The sequence below is a fragment of the Vulpes vulpes genome, chromosome 12 (assembly GCF_048418805.1).
Source record: "Vulpes vulpes isolate BD-2025 chromosome 12, VulVul3, whole genome shotgun sequence".
Lineage (NCBI taxonomy): Eukaryota > Metazoa > Chordata > Mammalia > Carnivora > Canidae > Vulpes > Vulpes vulpes.
In genome coordinates this window covers 94,867,732-94,893,158 of record NC_132791.1, presented here as the reverse complement: position 1 = coordinate 94,893,158, position 25,427 = coordinate 94,867,732, and the positions used below count along the sequence as shown (strand labels likewise).

The 25,427-nt window shown below is 38.3% G+C and overlaps 1 protein-coding gene and 1 pseudogene across 1 annotated transcript in view; both read right to left on the bottom strand.

The window, feature by feature from the left end:
- Nucleotides 1-25,427, bottom strand: part of F13A1 (coagulation factor XIII A chain) — a 407,954-nt gene that overhangs the window by 170,572 nt on the left and 211,955 nt on the right. The gene's annotated exons all lie outside the window — the stretch shown is intronic.
- LOC112911100 (large ribosomal subunit protein eL29 pseudogene) lies at nucleotides 22,056-22,525 on the bottom strand (annotated as a pseudogene).

Sequence of the window (25,427 nt, the reverse complement as noted above, 5' to 3'; positions counted from 1 at the left end):
GAAGGGATGTGTTCATAATCACAGAGCTGGTAAGTTATACATCTGGGACTTGAATGAAATTTTTTGTTTTTATTTTTGTTTTAAGTCAAATTCAATGTCTAAGCTAAAATACACTTCTGTCAAGCCACTCTCTCTCTGTTAGTCAAAATTTCCCTTTAGATCTACATGTTCCAAGGTCCCTGTGGAGTTGGACTCCTGCTTCTCCTCGAAGACCATTGATTGCAGCTATCCAAATCTATCCTCTGAGTGGTGACATAGGCAAGAAGGCACCTTCTAACAGTTTTAAAGTAGAATGAACAGGAGACAATAGAGTGAGGCAGCTAGCCTATACCTGGTGGACACCATGCCTTCTGTGGGGTGCCTCTGAGACCCAGCAGGGGCTGGCTTGGGTCCCCTCAACCCTGAATGCAAAGCCCAGAGTTCATTGATAACTGAAACTCTGTGCCTCTTGAGGAACACTTCCTGTAAGAATGCAGAAGTGGGATGCTTACCTGAAGGAAGTGCTCCACTAGGAAGACTGGCAAAAATGAAACCAAACCAGGTCTGCACCGAGGTGGGCCCCAGTACTGACCTTTCACCAACTTTCTCTCTCATTATGCTCACAACCATGCCCAGAGGTGGAGATTTAACACAGTAATAACGAGCCATGTGACGCAAAGAAACATGACTTTTAGGTGCACAGGTATCAAGAAATCTCTACCTCTACATGCTTAAACATCACTTCTTTTCTACTTCAGTCCCTTTAAAAACTTTCCCAACCTTTGTTCTGGGAGCCAGCCAGAAGGACCATTGCTCTGTGATGTCTCCCTTGTGCTTGAACATAAGCCCCAATAGAGCCTCACCGGAACTCCCATTTGGTCTCTAGTCAATTTCTACCACGTAGAATGCTTAGGAACCTGAGCTGGTCACACCTTTACCCACCCTTGTCAGTCAACAGACTACAATAAACTATAGGTTTTTTGGACATCTGTCTGGGCCAGGGATATTGCCAGTTACTGTAGGGGATTCAGCATCGAGCAAGAGAGAGATGAGCTGTTTCCTCAAGGGCCTGTGGTCAGCTCCTATACGCGACGATGAAGGAAAAGAGCAACATGTATCATCCATCCTGGACACTTCAACCCTGATACTCCACCCTCGAGAGCTCTTTCCCGTTGCTCAGCCTTATGGAATTGTGTTCATTGTATTCTGGACCACCTTGGTTCCTCAGAACAGGTTAGAACCACTGAGTACAACCGTTATGATCCTCACTCCGACCCCCTCTACTTCTTCTCTAAGCTAATGATGCCTTCTAGCACAGGCAGGAAAATGACAGATCTTTCCAGTCTAACAAATGATAGTGGAAAATGCTTCTGTGGCTGAGACTTGGCGATCAAAGTGTATTGCACGTGTTCATCAGCTGCAGTTCAGATGGTTTCTATTTTACTCTGCATTAATTTTTTATGAAATCTCTCTTGGACCCAGGGGACCCCTAATTGGCTTTTAGTTCTTTATTCTGCGCATCGTGTCTAATTGCCGAGATGGTTTCATGATAAGACTCACATTTTAAGGTGGCTTTATGTATTTACCAGGCTTTCCATCTGCAGGCAAGTTCACATCACTGTGTGGAATGTTAATCACGTTTTTCTTTTGGCGGCAGGAATTTGGAGGAATTATTGGGCTATTTATGTATTTCCCTTTTATTATCATTTTTTTCCCACCAGTGCCATTATGTACAGAGCATTGCCAACAGCAAACCTCAGATTCTATCTTCTAATTTCAGTTTGATTTTTTTAAAGATGTTATTTATTTCTTTGAGAGAGAGAGTGAGCATGAGTTGGGGGAGGGGCAGAGGAAGAGGGAGAAGCAGGCTCCCCACTGCACAGAGAGCCTAACGCAGGGCTCCATCCGAGGATCCCGGGATCCTGACCTAAGCCAAAAGCAGATGCTTAACTGACTGAGCCACCCAGGTGCCCCTTTAGTTTAATTTTTAAGAAGAATATAAAATCTGTGCAGTAGAAGCAAGGACTGTTTCAGAGGAAGCTTGCTCTTCATAGGAAGCATAGTCATGTGGTTAGGTGTGTATGATATGAGGCCAGTGGGGCCTGAAGGGTGTCTTCACTCCCCTTCAGAGCAGCAGTCCTGATTTTGTATTAGATTGTCTCTGGATCCTTTAGTGCAGCCAGCTAATGGCTCTCACAGGCCATTCCTTGGCCCTCTTGGACCTCCATTATGAAAAGACCTCACGGATTATTTAGAAAACACTGTCCTATAAAAGTGGGAATATAAGGGAAGGGAGAAGAAATGTCTGGGAAATATCAGGAAGGGAGACAGAACGTAAAGACTCCTAACTATGGGAAACGAACTAGGGGTGGTGGAAGGGGAGGAGGGCGGGGGGTGGGGGAGAATGGGTGACAGGCACTGAGGGGGGCACTTGACGGGATGAGCACTGGGTGTTTTTCTGTATGTTGGTAAATTGAACACCAATAAAAATTAATTTATTAAAAAAAAAAGTGAGAAGAGAGTCCTGGAGAGTTGGTGGTTGTCAGATCTCCATGCAAGGCCAAGACTACAATCTCTTTCTCTAATCTCAAATGTTCTTTTTCTTACCAACTTCATGTGTTTTTTGAAAAATAATGAGAAAAAAAAAAAGCAGTCATCTAGCCTTACTTCCATATAAGGAAGCTAATAGAGGTACGCAGGATCTGCCTTCTGCAGCCAATTTTCTTCCAATAGTGATTGTAGCTACACACCCTGGCCAACTGCATGCGAGATTCTCCTGAAATGTAATTTCACATCCTCAACTTTTCCAACTGGTTTCAACTTTTTACGAAGCTTAGATTTTGCATTAGGAGTTATGTCTGGGGAGAAAGAAAAAGATTTTGGTTTTGGCAGTTTTGCCCTGATGGCACTATTTCCAATTTTCTGACTGCTTCACGTGGAGAGGGTACATTGGATTTGTGCGGGAGAGATCTCCCGTCTTGTGTGCTGCAGCTCGAAGCTCCTGAGACTTCATTCACTGAGTGTCTGGCTTTTGATCTGGCCCCTGGTTTGAAACTGCACTCTCCATGGTCATTAGCCTTCTTTCTTCTGCAAAACTTCCCATCTAAGAGGAAGCTTTGGCACCACTGTTAAGTCTGAATTTGCTAGTATTTAACTCACTCATCACAGACCATAAAAACCTCTGCTCCTTGAAGTCTCTCAAGTGTGTGAAAGCCGAATGCGTGGGGAGGAGCTGCCTTTTAATGTGTGTTTTGCCCTGTGTTCTCTGGGCAAAGAGGTATTGTTCAGCGGCATTTGTTCAGTCCTTGAAGATGGAAGGCAGTGCTTCCATTATAAGCCTTGGTTCATTCAAAGCGAAGCAATCAATTCAATTCTGCAAGTATTCTTTGAACACTTCCAATGGCCTAAGAAGAGTGCCATAGGCTATAGGGCATTGTCTCTCAAGCACTGGTGTACATGTGAATCACCCGGAGAGCTCCGGATTAGATAGGTCTAGGGCAGGCTCCAATTCTTTCACGTTTATGAAAAGTGCCAAGTGATGCTGATGTGGTCTGTGGACCCTACTTTGAAGAGCCCTGCTATGAGAGACCCCTTAATGAATTTTCAGGGCTTTATGGGAAGACAGCCAAACATTCAAATTAGATCACGAGACAACACAAAATGCAGAACCAAATAATCCAAGTTCCCAAATGTGCACCAGAGAGAGGGGAATGCCAAATGCTTTCAGGAGGTGATGGGAAGACTATGGACCAAACACATCAGACTAGTTAGTTGCTGCTAGTCTGCAGTAGAAGTTTGGAGGTAGCAGGGTTTTGAAGAAAGGGCATCATGTGGATGGGTGGGGAGGAGGGAAAGGCTCTCTGAGAGAGGAAAATAAGAGGAATTTAAAGGCTCCTGGATGGCCGAGTCGGTTGAGCATCTGACTCTTGGTTTAGACTCAGGTCATGATCTCATGGGTTGTAAGACAGAGCCCCATGTCAGGCTCCTGGCTCAGCAAGGAGTCTGCTTGAAGATTCTCTCCCTCTGTCTCTCTTCCCTTCTCTCAAATAAATAAATAATTTTTAAAGCTGATTTAATGATAATAAGGTGATTATTTAATGGGGAGTCTGCATTGAGAGCTGATGAGATTAGTTTTGTAGAGTACATAGTGTTAAAACGAAGACCACAAACCCAAAATGGCACCACGTAGGATAAAAGCCCAAGTCAGTAAACCAAGACTTAGTACCTAACCTGACTGCAGTTTCACCCTCACCGTTCCCCACTTCCCCTGAAATGGAACCTTTAACCTTCTGACATGGGAATTTTCTGGTCAACATAGGAAATTTACTGATAGACCCTTTCCTTCTCCTTAGGAGGGAGACATTACCTAAAACAATGAATTATTTGCTAACAATTTCCTTTTTTCCGCTCCTCTCTACCTATAAAAACTTTCCTTTTCTGAAGCCCTATGGTGATCCCCTGGGATGCTGCTGGATTCATGAATTGGTTAATAAGGCCAACTAGACGTTTAAATTTTACTTGGTTGAATTTTTGTTATTTCACAGATTTGGTGGCGGCACTGGGATCCAAAGTGAACTTCTAGCAGCATTCAGGGACAACGAGAAACACAGGCATGGTACCCATGAACCCTTTCAGTATACTGTCTCTCTTGACATTTCTGAGGGCTGTGGCCTAGAGGCTCTGAGCTCTGTTCTTTTTGCATTTGAGCTCCCACTATAATTGGCTTTTCTTGATAGGGCAGTTCAGTTGAGCTGGTAGACAGTTATATCCGGAGCCCAATGGAGCTGGCATGTATGCCCAGAGTCCACTTGAACTGGCAGTTTTGTCCAAAGCCCAGTTGTGCTTATAGACGGGTCTACCCAGAGCCAAGCTCCTAGCCTTTCAGACCGCAATTCCCCAGGTGGAAAACCTCAGCAAGTATCCACGGGAATTGGTGGTGGTGTGTGCAGACCCTTCCTGTGGCCAGTGTGCAGTAACATCGCTTGGTTACTGCTGATATGTGAAAGTGTACATGTCTGTTTGCCTTGTTTTGTGCAGATAAAGACTATTGCTGCAGGGATCTCAAGCCAAAAAGCCACAAAAAATGGTGGCCATGGGTAGAGCATTTAGAGTGCTGTTAGAGTGCTTACTACCTCAAGTGCCAAGATTAGATTGACACTTGGTCACTACCAACCTCAAGAAAACTTTCATGCAATGAAGTTCACTATAAAACATGTCCCCCCACCATGTGATATGTCCCTTTAAGGCATTGGTTCACCTCTTAGAAACTCAAAGGCTTAGGTAAGGGGATCCTTAAACTCTAGAGTCAAGCATGCCATCTTATTGCATACCTGCTTATTTTATGTCTAAGGAATATAGAGTCCTAGAAGTTACACATTTCTAGCAAAAACAGCAAAATCTTACTAAGCTCATTTTGTGTCCTGAGGAACTTGGCTTGGTACTTATCAGGCTCGGAAATGAGGCCAGACAGAAATGTGAGTTGCATCCCATTTGCGGCTAGATATGGCTGGACAGAAATGTGGGTTAACTCTATTTGTGGCCAAGGTTCTACCAAACTACTGCCAGCCCTCAGAGAATTACAGCCTAGCAATACCATGGCCATTATGGGAATGTTCCAATTAGATAAGATCATTTAAGAAGTGCACTTGAAAGCAAACAGAATGGGATACCCTGTTTTAATTGGCAAGCTGAAGCTTCCAAAAGATTTCAAAGTTTCAAAGCAGTTTCATTGCAAAAAGCTAATATAAAATTGAAGATGTAAAAGGTACCTAAAACAGAAAACTATAAGGCTGACATACCTCCCACCGTTCCCCTTTTGTTGAGCACTCATCTTGCTGATTTCTGTCTCAATTCTTTTTCCACTCTGAAAAGACTACACAACTAAAAACCAAAGTCTGCCAAATTAATGGCCTTACAGACACTCCCATATCTACCTTCAAAGAAGGGCCCCCATAAGGTCACTCCCAGAGTTGTAGAAAAAGAGATTTTCTATGTTATTCCCTTAAACAGCCAAGAGGGAGCTTTGGCAAATACTACAGCCCCCAGAGAACGCCCTTGGAAAAACTGGCAGAAGCCAGGAAAGGGTGAAAATTCTTACCAGAATTGGCACTTCCAAATCTCTGTAGAGCCCAGTGGAGAGAGAAAAATAAAAGTTCACATTGTCCCTTCCTTTTCTTTCTTTTTTTTTTCTCGTCCATTTAACAGACAATAATAATTTAATAGGAAAGAAGGTCTCATTGTAATGTGCATTTTCTAGATTATTAGTGAGTGTGGGCTTATTTTTATTTACAACTCAGTTCTTTGGGGAATTAAAAGCAAGTATCCTTATCTTACAAATCTTTACAAAACTAGATATGGAGCTCTAGAGACAGTTCAAAGTTCACCCATTCCTTTACCAATCCCAAAACTTTTCCTATTTATCTCGAATGACTTGTACATTATTGGCTCCTTCTTGGAAGGACTTCTTCCTCTGTCCCTCGAAGTTATACATCTTATTATGCCTTTAAAATGTAAACATGGCTCACAATCACCTGAGACTGAAGGTGGGGAAAAAAGGAGGATAGGGACTTTAAAAATACAAACTGCTAAAAGAGCTCTTATGCCCAAGCTCTAGTACCTTCTCCTTCAGATTAATTTCAGGGACAAATACAAATCTTAAAAATCTTCTGCATAAATATTAGTAACCATAGGATCTTTGCATCTATGTGTTTTATGTGTATGTTATCAATGTGAGATATTGTTCTATTTCTGGATGGTATTGCTAAAATTAATTTGTAAAAAGCTTTATTCAGTTGGTTTAAAGACAAACACTTGTAAAGAGTGAGCATTCCAAAACTCTCAAGAAGATAAAAAATAACTCAAATGTTTTTCAAGTTCAGGTGACCTGGGAAAATTTTTGATTGTCGGTTTAATTTAAATAGACATGTCTTTAGAGTTATCAGCATTAAAGTTCAAGCTTTTTCTTACCTAGGTTTATGAAAGTCAAATAAGTTGATGTGATTTCTGTTATAAATTTTTTCTTTTTAAAATAGTTTGGAAGAATGACTAATTTTAATGTCTGTCTCATATAAAATTTTTATTGGGTAACATAAGCATAATTGTTAAGAACAAGTAAATTAAATAGGTGAAAATAAAATTTAAATTTTTAGGTAAATTTTAAATAGTCTCCCAAATTTATTTGGTAACCTAAAACCTTACAGTTTTGCTAAGTTGGGGTAAATGATAAGTTAAGTTAAATTCATTCAGTATTAAGATCAAATCCAAATAAATAAAATACTGAAACCTTAATTACTGAACATGGGTTTATCTACTTTTGCCTTTCTTATTATAGAAAACTGAAGATAAATTTGCATCTTTTAGTAAATATGTTTTGTGTTTTATTTAAAGATGGTACTTCATAATTTTTACAACTTATGAAATGTGTCTATAAATTTACCAAGATAAAGAATACTGGCAAAACAATTGCTTACTTACTATTTTTTTCACTAGACATTAAGATTTCTAGGAGTTAAAAATTCTAGTAAATGTAATTAAGACTACATAATTAGGGAAACAACTTTGTATGCAAGGGATATAAGATGTGTGTTTTGGTAAGAAATAGTGTGAGAAATGGAAATAAAGTTTTTGAGGGAAAAGAAAGTAATTTTGTCCTAAAGTGAAGCCAATTATTTAAAGAGGGAAAAATCAGGACAAAATCTGGATGAAGAAAGGAAAGAAAGAAAGAAAAAGAAATGAAAGAAAGAAAGAAAGAAAGAAAGAAAGAAAGAAAGAAGAAAGGAAGGGAAGAAGAAAGAAAGAAAAGTTGTAGATGGTTTGTGAAAAGGAAATTTTTGGAAAGGAATTTTATGTGTGGTCAGAACTAAGATTGAAATAAATAAGTTTTAATATTAAGAGTAAGCCAGTGCAAAATTAGAAAAAAGACAAACATTTTTCTTTTCTATTCTTACCTTCTTTTTTTTTAAGATTTTATTTATTTATTCATGAGAGACACACACAGAGAGGCAGTGACATAGGCAGAGGGAGAAGCAGGCTCCTTGTGGGGAGCCTAATGTGGGACTCCTTCCCAGGACCCTGGGATCATGACCTGGGCCAAAGGCAGATAGATGCTCAACGAATGAGCCACCAGAGTTTCCATCTTTTCCTTTTTTGATTGGGGGGGGGGGGTCGATTTTTGGCTTGATTAAGTCTTTTAAACTTAGAACATTTAAAAGGATTTGTTAGACTACTTAGGTGTATTCGATAGGTTAATTTTATGGAAAACATTGTCAGATAGGAAGTAATACTAGATTTTCTTTATGTTGTAAGATTGTGTCACATGTGGATAAAGTCTACTCTGATTCTACAAAAAATGGCCCCTCATTGCCAGAACTTTGCCATCCTGATGAACTTGTAACATGGCAACAATCTGTTCCTGAATCAGAGAAATTAAGATAGGTAAATAATGGTTGTAAATTTAATGAGTAGTCCTGGCTACAGGAAGCCTAACATAGCTACTTGGTTCTTCCTAGCACCCTGGCAAGTCCCATTTTTAATCCCATTTATAATCTGAGTCATCTTAAATGTACCATGGTGAGTGAACCATGGTACATTGTGAACATTGTGAACATTGTGGGAGACTTCCATAAAATTGCAAAAATAGTGTACCATCAATATCTAATCTGTCAGGTCCATAATCCTAGAAAAATTGTTTTTGTCCCACGTCATTGCAAATAGCAAGATTTCATTCTTTTTATGGCTGAGTAATATTCCATTGTATATATGTATATCCAGTGTTCCTTATCCATTTATTAGTTGATGGACATGTGGGCTGTTTCCATTATTTGACTATTGTAGACAAGGTTGCTATAAACATTAGGGTGAATGTACTCTTTTGAAGTAGTATTTTTGTATTCTTTGGGTAAATACCCAGTAATGCAATTGCTGGATCATAGGGTAGTTCTATTTTTAACTTTTTGAGGAACCCCCATACTGTTTTCCAGAATGACTGCACCAATTTGCATTCCGGCCAATAGTGTGAGATGGTTCTCTTTCTCCACATCCTTGCCAACACTTGTTCTTTGTGCTGTTGATTTTAGCCATTCTGACAGGTGTGAGGTGATATCTCACTGTGTTTTTGATTTGTACTCCCATGATGATTACTGATGTTGAGCATCTTTTCATGTGTCTGTTAACCATCTATATGTCATCTTTGGAAAAATGTGTATTCATGTGTTCTTCCCATTTTTAATTGTATTATTCATTTTGTGGATACTGAGTTTCAGAAGTTTTATATTTTGGATACTAACTTTTTATCAGATATGTCAACTGTAAATATCTTCTCCCATCCCCTAAGTTGCCTTTTCATTTTGTTGATTATTTCCTTTACTATACATAAGCTTTTTGTTTTAATGAAGTCCCAATAGTTTATTTTTGCTTTTGTTTTCTTTGCTTTAGGAGACATATCTAGAAAGAAGGGATATCAATATGTATCAATATATTTTTGTTATTTTTTTGTATGTTTTCCTATGCCCTCACAATGGAGAGAATGCTTAAAAATGTTTCCTACTTGGGGTATATCTTCTATAATTTCTGGTGAATAGGGCACCCACTTCACTGGACAAATTACATGAGCCTTAACAAAAACCTTGCAGATTTTTTCAGAATTCTATCAGTATATCCTTCTGCTGATCTCTTGTTGTCTGGTGCTAGTGTAACCAGCTACTACTATAAGTCTCTTCTGTCTTACACTCAAGCCTATCATCAACAGGTTAAAGAAGCTTCCCTAGATCCCAATTCAAAGGATCCTGTTAGACACAGTGTAGAGTATGATGACTGGATATTCTGGAAATGTCATCAAAGGAAGACATCCTAGTTGAAAGGAACCTTACCAAGTATTCCTGATAACTAATACTGCTGTAAAACTAGAAGACATTGAGCCTTGGGTACATATCACACAGCTAAGGAAGTCTCAGCCTGATAACCTGGTCCTGTGTAGATACTAGAAACCTTTGAATCAAATTGATGAAAAGACAATCAGTTTATGCTTCTACCCAAGATGACAGATCAAAACTTCATACATTAACTGAACATGAAACCTTTCTCCTTTTCCTTTCCTTTGCTCTGGCATTGGCCTGGAAAGATAACACCCTCATCTGTATCTCCCAGTCTAAGGAGGATAACCTCTGGAATTTAAAGCAATCTTTTATTTCAGGCTACAGGAAAATCTAATTGTACTTTTAGCTTTTCTTTTTTTTTATTTTTATAAATTTATTTTTTATTGGTGTTCAATTTGCCAACATATAGAATAACACCCAGTGTTTATCCCGTCAAGTGCTCACGTCACTGCCCGTCACCCAGTCACCCCCACTCCCTGTCCACCTCACCTTCCACCTTTTAGCTTTTCATTAGAAAGTAAGACATCTGGTGGCCCTGGGTGACTCAGCGGTTTAGCGCCGCCTTCAGCCCAGGGTGTGATCCTGGAGACCCGGGATTGAGTCCCACGTTGGGCTCCCTTCCCGTGTCTCTCTCTCTCTCTCTCTCATGAATAAATAAATAAAATCTTTAAAAAAAAAGAAAAAAGAAAAAGCCTGACTACCTGGAGGTGGTCCTGCTTAAAAAGAAAGAAGAAAGAAAGAAGAAAGAAAGAAGAAAGAAAGAAAGAAAGAAAGAAAGAAAGAAAGAAAGAAAGAAAAAGAAAGAGAAAGAAAGAAACATCGGGGTGCAGGTGTCCCGACGTTTCATTGCATCTGAATCTTTGGGATAAATCCCCAACAGTGCAATGTTCTCATTCATTTGGGGAATATGAATAATAGTGAAAGGGAATATAAAGGAAGGGAGAAGAAATGTTGGGGAATATCAGGAAGGGAGACAGAACATAAAGACTCCTAACTCGGGGAAACGAACTAGGGGTGGTGGAGGGGGAGGAGGGCGGGTGTTGGAGGGGAATGGGTGACGGGCACTGAGGTGGACACTTGACGGGATGAGCACTGGGTGTTTTTCCGTATGTTGGTAAATTGAACACCAATAAAAATTAATTAAAAAAAAAAAAAAGAAAGAGAAAGAAAGAAAAAGAAAGAAAGAAAGAAAAAGAAAGAAAGAAAGAAAGAAAGAAAGAAAGAAAGAAAGAAAGAAAGAAAGAAAGAAAGAAAGACATCTCAGGGCACGTGGGTGGCTCAGTTGGTTAAGTGACCTCCTCTTGATTTCAGTTCAAGTCTTAATCTAAGGATCATGAGTTGAAGCCCCACAGTGAGGTCCATGCTGGGTGTGGAGCCTACTTAAAAAAATTCATTGGTCGACTCCCCTAAATTTACATCATTGAGTTAAAAAGGACCTATCAGGAAGCTCTCATGATTTGGGATTCACTCCTTTTGGTAAATTCCTATTTCCCTGGTTAGGAATTAATATAAATAAATGATGCTTTGATCAGGAACTTTTCCCTAATTCTTGAAATTATTGCAGAACCTGTTGCTAAAGCAATAGTTGACCAGCAAAGATCCTTAAGACATTCTGGCTAAAATTGTTCTTGATAATAGGATAGTCCTTGATTATCTTTTAGTTGAGCAGAGATGCCTGCTGTGGCCAACATCACCTGCAGTACCTGGATTAACACTTCTGGGCAAGTTAAAACTCAATTACATATGATCACCAAGTAAGCCACTTGGTTTAAAAAGGTGACTCCTTCGGGTGCCTAGGTGGCTCAGTCAATTAATCATCTGACTCTTGATTTTGGCTCAGGTCATGATTTCAGGGTCATGAAATCAAGCCCCACATCAGGCTCCATGCTAGGTGTGAAGCCTGCTTAAGATTCTCTCCAGGGTGCCTGCATTAGTGTTTGATTCTTGGTTTTGGCTCAGGTTATGATCTCAGGGATGTAAGACTGAACTCTGCATTGGGCTCTGTGCTGAGTGAGGAGTGTGCTTGAGATTCTTTCCCCCTCCCTCACCCTCCCCTTTGCTCCTCCCCCACGACTCTCTCTCTCTCTCTAAAAAATAAATAAATAATAAATAAATAAATAAATAAAATCTTAAAAAAGGAGATTCTCTCTCTCCCTTTCCCTCTGCCCCCCTTCCTCTTAAAAAAATAGATAAAAGGTGACTCCTTCAGCATGGTCTTTCTTTGACTTATTTGATTTGACTGGTTTGGATGTTGGGGATCATGGCTTCAAACATTGGAAATTATCCTGTTTATAGTAACCACAATAGTCCTCCTGGTGCATTATAGCCTCTAAAAAGGCTTTAAATGCATCTTGCAGTCACTAACCATCAAATAAATGATCTTCCTTACAGAAGAACATCAAAGAAAAAAAAAAGAAACACCAACTCAAACCATGTGAACCTGAAGTTGTAACCTGTGATTATCACAGAGATTAAGCAAAAATTTAATGATCTGTGAATATCACACAAAGGAACAACAAGAGCTGCAAAATTACTGAGCATAACTCTAATGCCTTGAATTTTGATCACATATCTCAGTTAAGCCAAGAGTCTGATCAAAAGTAGGGGAGTTGTTATAAAGAAAACCACAAGGACACCCAGGTGGCTCAGTAGTTGAGCATCTACCTTTACCTCAGGTCATGATCTTGGGGTCCTGGGATCGAGTTCCACATTGGGCTCCCCTCTGCCTCTGTCTCTGTCTCTCTCTCTGTGCCTCTCATGAATAAAAAATAAATAAATAAATAAAATCTAAAAGAAAGAAAGAAAGAAAGAAAGAAAGAAAGAAAGAGAAGAAAGAAAGAAAGAAATCATAAAACCAAAATGGTGTCACTTAGGTTAAGGTCTGAAGTCAGTAAACCAAGACTTAATATCTGATTTAACTGCAATTACAACCCTTCATAAATGGAACTTTTGACCAGTCAACATAGGAACTTCCTTATAAGTACAGGAAATTTACTGATAGACCCCTTCCATTTCCCTTAGGAGGGTGCCCTTGCCTAACCAATGTTTTTTTTTTTTTTTGCCAGTTATTTCCTTTTTTTCACTCCTTCTATACTTTTAACAACCTTTTCTTCCCTGTAGCCCTTTGGCGATCCCCTTTACTTGCTAAATGGGATATTGTCTGAGTCATGCATTGATTAATAAAGCCAGATCTTTAAAATGTAGTTGATTGAATTTTTATTATTTAACAATAGTGAAGTGAACAGAACAGAAAAAATAAACAAAGACCAGCCAAAGAAGAACACACTTATTCTGAGGTATCTATAATGAGAGAGTCAACCACAGAGAGACTCAAAGGCAGGCACAAGAGGGAGATAGCTTTATAGTGGGATAAAGGGAAGCTAGCAGGCATACCAAAGCAGTAGACAGGTTAAAAGTAGGGCATCCTATGTGATGTGTTAGGGGTACATATTTGATTTTCTTTTGTCAGTCCTAAGTTAGAGGTCGGGACAAAACTAGGGAAGCTCTCATTAATTAGTTCCTGACTATTTGGGATTGATTGTTAAAGTCATTGTTTTGTGTTCTGGATTGTTACTCAAGACAGAATCAAGCTTCCTGCAAGTTTGACTTACAGCAGGCTGGCTTCCTGGACTGGTTACAGGCAGACTTCATTTTATTACATTTGATACTCAATTATATCAACCATTGAATAGATATTCAATGTTTTACAAATTAAATGTATGTGATGACCCTGCATCGAGTAAGTTTTTGGACACCATTCTTCCAACAGCATGTGTTCACTTTATGTCTCTGCATCATATTTTGGTAATTTTCACAATATTTCAAATTCTTTAATTATTATTATATTTGTCATGATTATCTGTGATCAGTGATCTTTGAAGTCACTTTTGTAATTATTTGGGTGCACCAAAGACTGCACCCATATAAGACAAAATTTAATCTATAAATGTATGTGATCTGCCTGCCTCACCGACACTTGTTCTTGTCTTTATCCCTATTTCCTGAGACATGACAATATTGAACTTAAGATAACTAATAGCACTATATTGCCCTTCAGTGTTCAAGTGAAAGGAAGAGTCACACATCTCTCACTTTAAATCACAAGCTAGAAATGATTAAGCTTATTGAGGAAGACTCAAAAGCTGAGAGAGGTCAAAATCTAGACCTCCCACATGAAGCAGTTAGCCAAGTTGTAAATGCAAAGGTAAAGTGCTTGAGGGAAATTAAAAGTGCTACTCCATGGAAAACATGAATAATAAGAAATCAACACAATCCTATTATTAATATAGAAAAAATTTTAGGGGTCTGGATAGAAGATCAAAGCAGCCACAACATCCCTTTATGCCAAAGCCTATTCCAGAGCAAGGCCCTAACTCTTTCCAATTCTGTGATAGTTGAGAGAGGTAAGGAAGCTTCAGAAAAAAGATTGAAGCTAGTCTGAATTTCATGAGGTTTAAGGCAAGAAGCCATCTCTATAACATCAGAATGCAAGGTGAAACAGTAAGTGCTGATGTAGAAGCTGCAGAAAATTATCTAGAATTTTGATGGAGGTGGCTAAGTTCATTGATGGAGGAGGCTGCACTAAACAACAGCTTTTCAATGTACCTCAAATAGCCTCCTCTTGGAAGAAGTTGTCATCTAAGACTTGCATAGCTAGAGAGAAGTCGACGCCTACCTTCAAAGCTTCAGAGGACAGGCTGACTCTTTAGTTAGGGGCTAATGCAGCTAGTGACTTTATAAGTTGCTCATTTACCATTCCAAAAATTCTAAATCCCTTAAGAATTGTGCTAAATCTACTCTTCTTGTACTCTATAAATGGAACAACAAAACCTAGATGACAGCATACTCTATTTACATCATGGTTTACTGAATATTTTAAACCCATTGTTGAGACTTAATAACACTCAGGAAAAAAAAAAAGATTCTTTTCAAAATATTACTGCTCTGGATGCCTGGATGGCTCAGTGGTTGAGCATCTGCCTTAGGCCCAGGGTGTGATCCTGGGGTCTCAGGATCAAGTCCCACATTGGGCTCCCTGCATGGAGCATTCTTTTCTCTCTGTGTCTCTGCCTCTCTGTGTGTGTGTGTCTCTCATAAATAAATAAATAAATAAATAAATAAATAAATAAATAAATAATAAAATTTTCAAAAAAATATTACTGTTCATTGACAATGCACCTGGTTACCCAAGAACTTTGATGGAGATATACAATGAGATTAATGTTGTTTTCATGCCTGCTAACACAACATCCATTCTGTGGTTAACGGATCAAGGAGTAATTTCAACTTTTGAGTCTTATTATTTAAGAAATAAATCTCATAAGGCTAGAGCTGCCATAGATTGTGATTTCTCTGATGGATCTGGGCAAAGTAAATTGAAAACGTTCTGGAAAGATTTCGCTATCCTAGATGACGTTTAGAACCTTGGTGACTCACAAGGTCAAAATATCCACATGAGCAAGAGTTTGGAATAAGTTGATTCCCAGTCTCATGAATGACTTTGAGGGGTTTAAGACTTCCATAGAGGAAGTAACTGCAGATGTGGTAAAACAGCAAGAGAATTAGAATTAGAAATGAAGCCTGAAGATGTGACTGAACTGCTGCCATCTCATGATAAAACTTGAACAGATGAGGAGTTGCTTCTTATGGATGAGCAAAGAAAGTGGTTTCCTGAGATGGCACCTATTCCTGGTGAAGATGCCATGAAGACTGTTGAGATAACAAAAGAGGATTTAGAATATTATACAAACTTAGTTGATAAAGTCGTGGCAGGTTTGAGAGGATGGATTCCAACTTTAAAAGAAGCTCTACGGTGGGTAAATTGTTATCAAACAGCACCAAAGGCTATAGAAAAACTGCTCACGAAAGGAAGAGTTTTTCAATGTGGCAACTTCATCATTGTCTTTGCTGCCCTACCTTCAGCAACCACCACCCTGATCAGTCAGCAGCCAGCAACAGGAAGGCAAGACCCTCCGCCAGCAAAAAGATTATGACTCACTGAAAGCTCAGATGATTTTTTTTTTTGGCAATAAAGTATTTTTAAGTAAGGTATATATATAAGATTTTTTTAGACATAATATTATTACACACTTAATAGACCATAGTATAGGGTAAAATAACTCATATATGCACTGGAAAACCAAGAAATGAACTTGACTCACTTTATTATCATTTTCACTTTATTGTGATGATATGAAACCACATCTGCGGTACCTTTGAGGTATGTCTATACTGTACATAGGACATTGGTCTCCTGGGTAGGTTGCTGCTGGTTGTGGGTCAGAGTTCTATTTTTATATGTGATCTGGACATTTTCTGTATATTTAATCTCTTATTTCTGGTTTAGGGAGAGAGATAAGATACTTTAGGATTTTGTGGATTGTCCTGATTTAATCTATTCCTTCATCTTTTTTTTTTCTTTCCTATTCATCTTTTAAGAATGTGGGCTTGTAGATTCAGTCCACTTCACTGGTGAATTTTGAGTGCCTTTTTCCTCTGAGTACTCAGGAGTCCCTTCTGTGTTCTAATTATTCTGTATTCCCTCAGATAAATAATGAGTAAACTTCTGAAGGAGAAGATAGTCTCTGGGAGAGAAGTGGCCCCTAAGTAAAGCCCAAACCTTATGCTTCATTGTTGTACATTGAGTGAAAGCTACAACTTGTATCACTAAAGCATTGCCGGGGCTGCTGGGGAAGCATCAAGGACTGAAGGTCACAGTTCTAACCTTGACCTCATGTGAAGGGACAATTGAGTGCTTTCTGCAGAAGTTTCCAAGTCTCCAGCTAGAGGAGAGTCTTGCAGATTCTTGTTAGATGCATGTGGCCACAGGCCCTGGTTCTCTGCTGATGTAGGGAAGCGGAAGCTCTGCAGGTGGTGTCCTTTGTTGCCAAAGCTAACATCCTATAGGTCTGCAGGCCCCAAGCAACTGAGCGAGGTCATCCCTTTTTTTTGGCAAACATTTACAAAGGCTCCACAGCAGCCATTCCTAGACACCATGCTGAGGTTTTAAGGGAATACCCTCTGCTTTCACCATCTGCCTACCACTGCTTTAGCTTCAGAGTTGGGCTACCAATTTAAGTCTTCCAGCAGAAATGTCCTTCCTTTAGGTTTCTTGACCAGCTCCTTCATGATGGTCCATAACTTTTTAGCCACCTCCCTGCTCTGCAGATTGCTCAACCCTGTTTCTCTATCCCATTTTCTTTTGCTCTCTGAAACCTCTCTTGATGTGATCCCAGAATGTCTAAAGAGCTATGAGCAACATAATTCTATTCCCTAAGAGAAGCCTGTGTGTTTGGCATTCCTTTATTGTTTTCTCTGAGTTCCTTATTTGATGCACTTAAATTCATTACTCATGGAAAAATTCAACAGGTAAATCCACCACAAGTGAAATTAATACAGTAAACTAAAATGATTGTAAGCCCTCAATGTAAAATATTTTAGCATTTAAAATATCCATAGCAAAGATTTATCATTTATAATAAACATAGATGTTATTAAAATAAATAATGAACCTAGAGACTAGGATATTTTGGCTTTGACTTCAGACATGCTGAGTATATTTGGACATGTATATTTTTTTCTCAACTTTTCATGTAGCTACTTATGGTCAAGTGATAGCACCCTGAACAATGGAAAATAAATCGATATGCGTGTAAAACTTTTGGTGTGAGTCCTTAAAGGTGGAGTATGCCCTTTCTTGTTCTAATTTCCTTCTTTTTGGCTGGAATGTGAACATGATGGCTGGAGCTAAAGCAGCCTCATGAATAAAGAAGCAGCAAATTAGAAAGAGCCTGAGCATCTGTGGTTCCTATTCTAATTCTGGACCACCTTGCCAGACCCTAAAGTAAGAATAAAATACACAAAGTGTCTGGTTCAAGGAACCATTATTTTTGTTGTTGTTGTTTTTAAATCACTTGCAACCAAATCCAATTCTAACTAATACATACACAAAAATAAAGAGCAAAGAATTAATTTCACATTGTTCTTTAAAGGATGGGAAGAACACTTATGCCATACAGGACTGCTTTCACTTTTGTCACTCTAAACTGACCCAGAAGCACATTCATTGGAGTTGTAAACAGCAACACTCATCATGTTCACACTCTTTAGTGCATTAGAGCTGTTTATGTACATAAGATGAAACTGAGGTTGTTATGTCCAGCCACCAATGTTTGCCTTTATGTTATCACCAAGAATAAAATAATGTCAAGTATGGAAGCAGTGATGATATCATAATATCAGAAAAGCTCAGGTTAGAAAGAATGGAAGAATAAGTTTTCTCTAAAAACAACAACAACAACAAAACAACAAAAACACATGACCAACCAATCAAAAAAAAAAATAAACAGAACAGGGTTAACATAAAATATTTGAATGGTAAAAGCCAGGTTTTACAATCTCAATTTCAAATATCTTCGGGAACAAGCAATTTATTTGAACACAGTGTGATTTGAGACTACCTGAGTGGCAGGAACTCATACTCAAAACCTGAGAGTCCATTCCCTGCCTGAACATATTTAGCTTTTCTTAAAACATGCTTCTAGTCAAATAAAAACATGCTGGTGAGCTGGTCTTATGTTTGGACCACCAGTTTGTGCCTCTGGTAAATTTTGATCCATATTTGCTTTGAGATATAATAGACTCTATCATTGGGGCAAGACAGGCTCAGGCATCAAGGGGAGGAAGGCAAAATGGATAAACACAACTTCTGTCTGTATGATGACTTTTAGAGGCTGAAATGCCTCACGAGAATCAGGAGTTATAATCTAGAAAGGTTACCTTTGAATTGAGTATGAGGTACGGAGGCTAAGGGAGTTATCCAGATCAGAAACCAAAACCCAAATACTAGACAGAAAGAAGAGACGTGCACAGCCAGGGCTGAGACCCAGAGATATCTAATTTTCAAAACATTTCAAACCCAAACAGTAAACTATCACTCTTTTTTTTTCCTTTCCAGGTTATTGATAATTGACATATGATACTGTGTAAGTTCAAGGTGTACAGTGTACATAGCCATCAGTCTCTGAAGCATATGGTAAAAGGAACCTGTGTACATAGCCATCAGTCTCTGAAGCATATGGTAAAAGGAACCTGGTAAAAGGAACTTAACCTACCACAATCAGGGTTAAGTTCAGGAAGACAATATGCAGAAAGCAAAGAGTGGCAGATAGATAGTAATTCTTCCCATCTACCCACTCAAAAGTATAAGGCTCAAAAATAATTACATAAAATCAAGATTTATTAATAAAGCCTTAAGTTAATGACCTACTTGGCTGAAATCCCCTTTAATTTAAATACATGATATCATCTCAGAAATTATTAAGAATACATCTGATCCCTTCAATCTATACTTTGATTATTGACAAATATGCATTATTTCATAGACTGTGGTTAAATTAAGATAGGCTACATGGTCCAACTCCCCATATGAAAAAACTGGCAATGCAGAAAATTAGAACACATTTTCCTATGATATTCTTTTTTCCAGGTGCAACACTGTATCTGAATTAATTATATATCTAGAAAAAATAGACAATTTCGCTTGAGTTAGTAAAAGAACCAGAATATTAGAAGAAACTAAGAGAAACATAAACTAAAAAGAAGAGCTAGGAATGAATCACAAATCTTAGACTTTATCCTTATACTCTTTCCTTGTGAAGTACTTTTACTTGAGTGAAGGGAAATAGTACACATGAAAAATTGCCAAAGAAGCTCAATATATAGGAATCAACACATTGACATCTAAGAAGAGGAAAGCATGGTTCAATAGCATTAGTCCAATTCCTCACATCTACATTGTGGGACAGATGGAGAAACAAATTGACATATAAAAGGTCACTGATTTTGATATTCCTAGGACAGAAATGATTCCAACTGGGAGTAAATCCACAATCCACTGAAGTGTGAAGGGCTAATCCACTTTATTGCCTTCATCAAATATTTAGAAATGGTACAATACTCATTGGAAATAGCTAAAAGGATAAGAAAGGAATTTTTCAGTTCTATAGTCTAAGTATGCACAAGCTAAATACTTTTTAAAAACATTGCCATTTTTTCCCTATGAAGACAGAAGCCTTCTTAGTGGAATTTGAGACAAAGTTCATGGAACTATATATTTAAAAGATATTGCAAGTTTTCTGTATGCCTTTATATCGTAACACTAAAATCCCACTTAAATATTTTGCAGAATGGAAGAGGCTGATGATCACAGGCCAGTCATTTGGTCTGCTGGCCCAGTGACTGATTTTTTTACATTAAGAATTTGATGTTAAAGATTTACATTAAAGATTCAGTTGCTGGCCTGAAACAGAATACCAGTGAGGCTTCCCGTATGCATTGCTTCCTTCCCCAAATTGTTTCAGAGATATGGATTTTAAAAAGTCAACTAAACTGTATGTGGCTATTTTTAGAATAATTAAGGATAAAGCCTTCAGTATGTGAGGTTGATCACTAGAATAAGAGTTACTTTGGGATCCATTCCAAATACAATGAAATAATGCATTAAGCAGAAAGCTTCAAAATAAGAAACTTCTTTTTAATATTCTTATAATTCTGCACAACAAAACAATGAAGTTCAAAGAATCCAGCCAGGATAAAACTGGTTCAATTGGATACAAGAGGTTATGATACAAAACAGTAGTCATCATAAATTAATACAGTTTGCTTCTCAGGTACTATATTTCTTTCTCAGAACATTGGATGTCCTTTAAAGATTTTATTGATAAGGGGCAAAATAACTACACAAGACGGAACTATTGAAAGATAATCTACATTCTCTAAAGAAACTAAAAGGTATTATGAACAAGTTATAGCACATAAACTGCACTTACTTTTCTCCTCAGTCCAGGTTATGGTTCCTATCAGCAGCTGGAATCCCTAAGCAATGGGCAAACAATCAGAATTACATGCTTTGTTTTTGTTTTTATTAGTTAAGATGGCAGAAAAACTGGCTGGTGTTGAAAGCACAATAGATTTGAAATAATAATGCCCAAGTTAGAGTCACAGCTGGGCCACCTTTGGCTGGATAGCCTTGGACAATTCATTTTATTTATTTTGCCTTGAGTTCCTTTTCTATAGGCTGAAGAATTTGGACAGATTATCTCTAAATGCTTTTCAAGGTCTGACAGTACATAGTATGACTATATGTAGATATTTTTCCTTTAGGAATTCCTAGAAGGTAAAAAAAGGGGGGGAGGGGAATTCCTGGAAGGTTTTATTGTTCTTTTCTTATCATACCTATTGAAAACACCACTGCTTTCTCCTTCAGGGTCCTTCCTATGAGATTCGTAAGTCTAGGAGTAATCAGATTCCTTTGCTGGTAATTAGTTCCGAAAAGGGCATGTGACTCAAGTTGGGAACATTGAAATCAAGAGCTCTGAGAAAGTCCATTCGTATTTTTCTGATAAAACTTATGCTTTCTTTCCCTGGACCTGGTGGGCTGCAGAATGTCAAATCTGAAATGTTATTATCTCTCTACCACTCCAGAGGTGACATCAATGTTTTGAGAAAGCCTGGGTCAAAGGATTGCCAGGAAAAATGGACCCAGAAGCCAGGATGAAGTTAGCACTGAAGCTGACCCTACTCTGTACTTCCAATTACATGAGTCAACACATTTGCTTTAACCATTTGGCGTTGGTGCTCTCTGGTTCCAGCCAACAGACATTGGCAATTTTCATTTCATTGTACTTAAAATATTCATTCATGCTAGTCTTTCCACTGCACTCAAGCAGCATGCTGTGGAAGAAGTATTAAGAGTGACTCAACTGCAATGTATCCACGTGATCTAGATTCTCAGTACTGGTAAGAACCTAAGCTGTGAAGTTTTTATGTAGATAAATTACATTTAATACATGTGTCATGAACAAATAAGAAAAAGTAATATTAGCAGCTAACATTTATAGAGTGGTTACTACTTGCCAAAACACACAAGGGAATTGTTCCTTTTAGATGTTCATGACCCAGTCAGATGCTACCATGATTATTCCCACTGATCAAATAAAGTGAGAAATTAAGTAACTTACCCAGGAGCACTCATAGGATTTCAATCAACTCACCCAATTTCAGAACCTGAGCTCTCTATTTTAAGTTTTATTTATTCATTTTTTTTCCTGATTCAGATTTATTTGTACAAATAGCACAGGAGGACACCAGTCCTATGCAGACGGAAGGCCAGGGGTCACAGCAGTGCTTCCATCTTCACATTGGCTAACAGAAGCCTCTTTGCTGGAGCTTTCGTGGGGCCTGGGCACCTTTGGGAGCCAGAGCCTGAGTGGCAGCTGAAGCCTGGGCTTTGGTTTGAGCTTTGCCCTTGGCCTTTGGCTGGCAGAGCCTGAGACTGTTGGCAATGTAGGCATGTGCAAGTGTCTCAAGCTTGAGATAAGAGATGTAGGTAAGTTGATTGAGCTGGTGGCTGCCACCCTTTGGGATCTTGGGCTTGACCTGATTGGGCTTGACAAAAACCTGGAAAGCCTCAGCCCATGCACTTGTGGCCTTGATGTTCTTGGCCTGCATCTTCTTTAGGCCCTTCTTGTACTTCTTGGCAAAGCACATGTTCCTCAGGAACTTAGGGTCCACCCCCTTAACAGATTTTTATCTTTGTGATTGGGGTTTCTTGATGCTGCTTCATGCCATTTTCATGACTGGTTGTGTGTGGTGTGGTTCTAGGTCTTGGCCATGTCTGTACCAAAGCCATAGCTCCTGAGTACGTAGGACCAGCCTAGTTTCCTATTTTTGACTTCAGCTACTTCAGATGTTTTCTGGTTCAGTGCTACTCAAAAAGGTCCAACTATAAGTCTACAAACCATCTGCACCATTTAACTGAGCTGATTTTTTTTTTTTTTTGATAGCAAGGCTTTCCCAGTGAAGAAAGCATACATTCTATCTGAACGAAGGTTGATTTTCCTCAAGAAATAAGTTGCCAACATCTCACCAACAATGCAATGTTTGGAATGGTGTGCTAGTTCAGTTCATTATGTAAAAGGAAACTCTCTTACTATATGATGATCACATATTGAGAGAGTGTGTATAATGGTATACAACTTTCTTCTTGCTATTCCTTTCAAGTTGCTGTTCAGCTCATAAAGAACTTAGTTGAGGTTTCCCTATCTCTCTCTTGCATCCCCTTCTGTACTCACCTCACCACCCCAAACAGTCCTCAGTTCTTCCTCAACCCTGTTCACCTTTTCCAGGCTACAGCTCTATCCTATGTAAGCCTCACTGGGTTCCCAGAGTTCTGAGCATTGCTCCTGGCTCTAAGGCTAGATCCTTACTGTGCTTTGGGGGAGGAGGCCTGAGGTCTTTCAGATTCCTCAGAGTAGAGCTTCTGCAGAAAAAAATAAATAAAACACATCCCTTTTAGCCAATATTGCCACTTCCTATGGAATAGCTTCAGGTGTTATTCTCTTAATTAAGAAAGTCCTGTTCTGCCCCAAAGGAAAAAGGAGAGGATGAAAAGGAATAAAAATTCTACTCTACCAAATAAACACCCTCTGGTTGTATTTATTTTTTTTCACATGTTGAGGAATATGGAAAATTATAACCTCCTTGAATGGCATTTGGAACCCACTATTCTTGATCAAGCACCCATCTGTCAGACATTAACGCAAAATTGATCTTTTAGGCACACAGCACGTACAGGGTAAGAGGAGAACATAATGGGTCTTTTTAAAAAATGAAGAGAAGATATTGCCTTCCTCATTCTTTAGGGCTTCTGACTCTTAAGTCAATTGCTATCTGGTGGATCCATCAATTGAATGAAAAATTTTCTGTTTGTGTATATTTTCTGGAGGAAGAGTAGTTTCTGACTCCAGGTAGGTTGATGACACATTCCTGATCTGTTTGCCCAATGCAGAGAGAGAAGTCAACTATGTAGTTAGCATATTTTTCTTCTACCACTTTTGGGTATGTGGAAAAATATATATTTAATCACATTTTTATAAAAATAAGACAAATTAATAAACAATTTTGTGTGGCACAACCATGAAAATCCATGCCATGGCGTCAGACTATGCTTATGTCTTCTCCAGCCATCTCACAATACCCTTCACCCCTAATGGAGGAAAAAAGTAAATGTACGTCTTATTCTATGTAAGTCAATAAAGGAAGGTGACAGATTTGAACTTCATTTAGCAATGGTTAAATGGAGAGGACATGTAACTTAAGACAAAATAAAACTTGAAGGCAATGTCAATTTGGAATTTAAATTTTTCTGTCTTGAGACAATTTGGATATCTGCAGGAGATGAATTTTTTCTGCAAACTGAAAGAAATCTCTTAATTTTTCAGTAATGATGGACATGTTGTCACATGTCTGTTCTTAGCTTTCAACTTTTACTTTGCTTCTCCTCTGGAACTTAGATCACTTATGAAAATACAGTAGTATAGACTTTCATTTGTACTTCGCAAAAAAATAAGAAAATTAGCTTGTACTACATTCAACTATACTTTTCAAGAGAGAAAGAGGAAAGTATGTAACAAATCTAAATTGAACTAAAAACTATGCTATTTTTGTAGATGTGAGGTTAGGTAGTTATCATTTAAGGATTTTTTATGTTTATTTGGAAAGTCTTGTATCTTAATAGAGACTTTTGCAAATAAGCACATTGGATTAAATACCAATTAGCTCATAAAGTAAGCCCTAAACAGTTAAAACCATATGCCTTCTTTGCTACGCGTCTTAGATACCAAGAGCTCAACTAAGTCACTCTGAATGCTTCTCAGTGGTCACCCCTGACATTTTCTGACATGCTTCCCAGAACTCAGGGACTAAGGAACATCTGGTGCCACATTTATGATTTATCATTACATAAACCAAAGATACTGAGAGTGCCCACATGAAAGAAGCACACAGTAAACAAGTTTAATTTCAATAATAATCAGTCTTTGATTTGTGCTGTTAACTTTTCAAAGAATTTTCATAAGCAAATAACATGAAATTACATTTAAACATCACTTTATCATCTCCAGGACCCATTTACATGATTTATTTCATTTGCCTTTCACAAGAATTCTGTAGAATAGATGGGACAGGAATCATATCCACATTTTTCAGATGAGAAAACCTAGAGTTGAAAAAGTGAAGGGATCTGGGCACACAACTAGTAAGGAGTGATGTTACAAGTTCTCTGGTGCTCTTTTCACCATGCCTTGATGTAACTCCAATTTAATTACTCCTACTGATCTTACAATTGTCTTTCCAGACAATTAGAGGTGATACTATGATACATATCATAATTATATCAATATAATAGTTATAATGTTGTCTCAGGTTGGATAGTAGTTTCTTTGAGGAGCTACTTCTGTATTTAAAAGAAAAAGAAGTCATGTCTCATTTGAGCTTTCTGCGTATACTGTGCTCTTAGACCTTAAGGAAGAAAGAAAGAAAGAAGAAAGAAAGAAAGAGAGAAAGAAAGAAAGAAAGAAAGAAAGAAAGAAAGAAAGAAAGAAAGAAGAAAGAAAGAAAAGAAAAGAAAGAAGAAAGAAAGAAAGAAAGAAAGAAAGAAAGAAAGAAGAAAGAAAGAAAGAAAGAAAGAAAGAAAGAAAGAAAGAAAGAAAGAAAGAAAGAAAGAAAGAAAAGGGA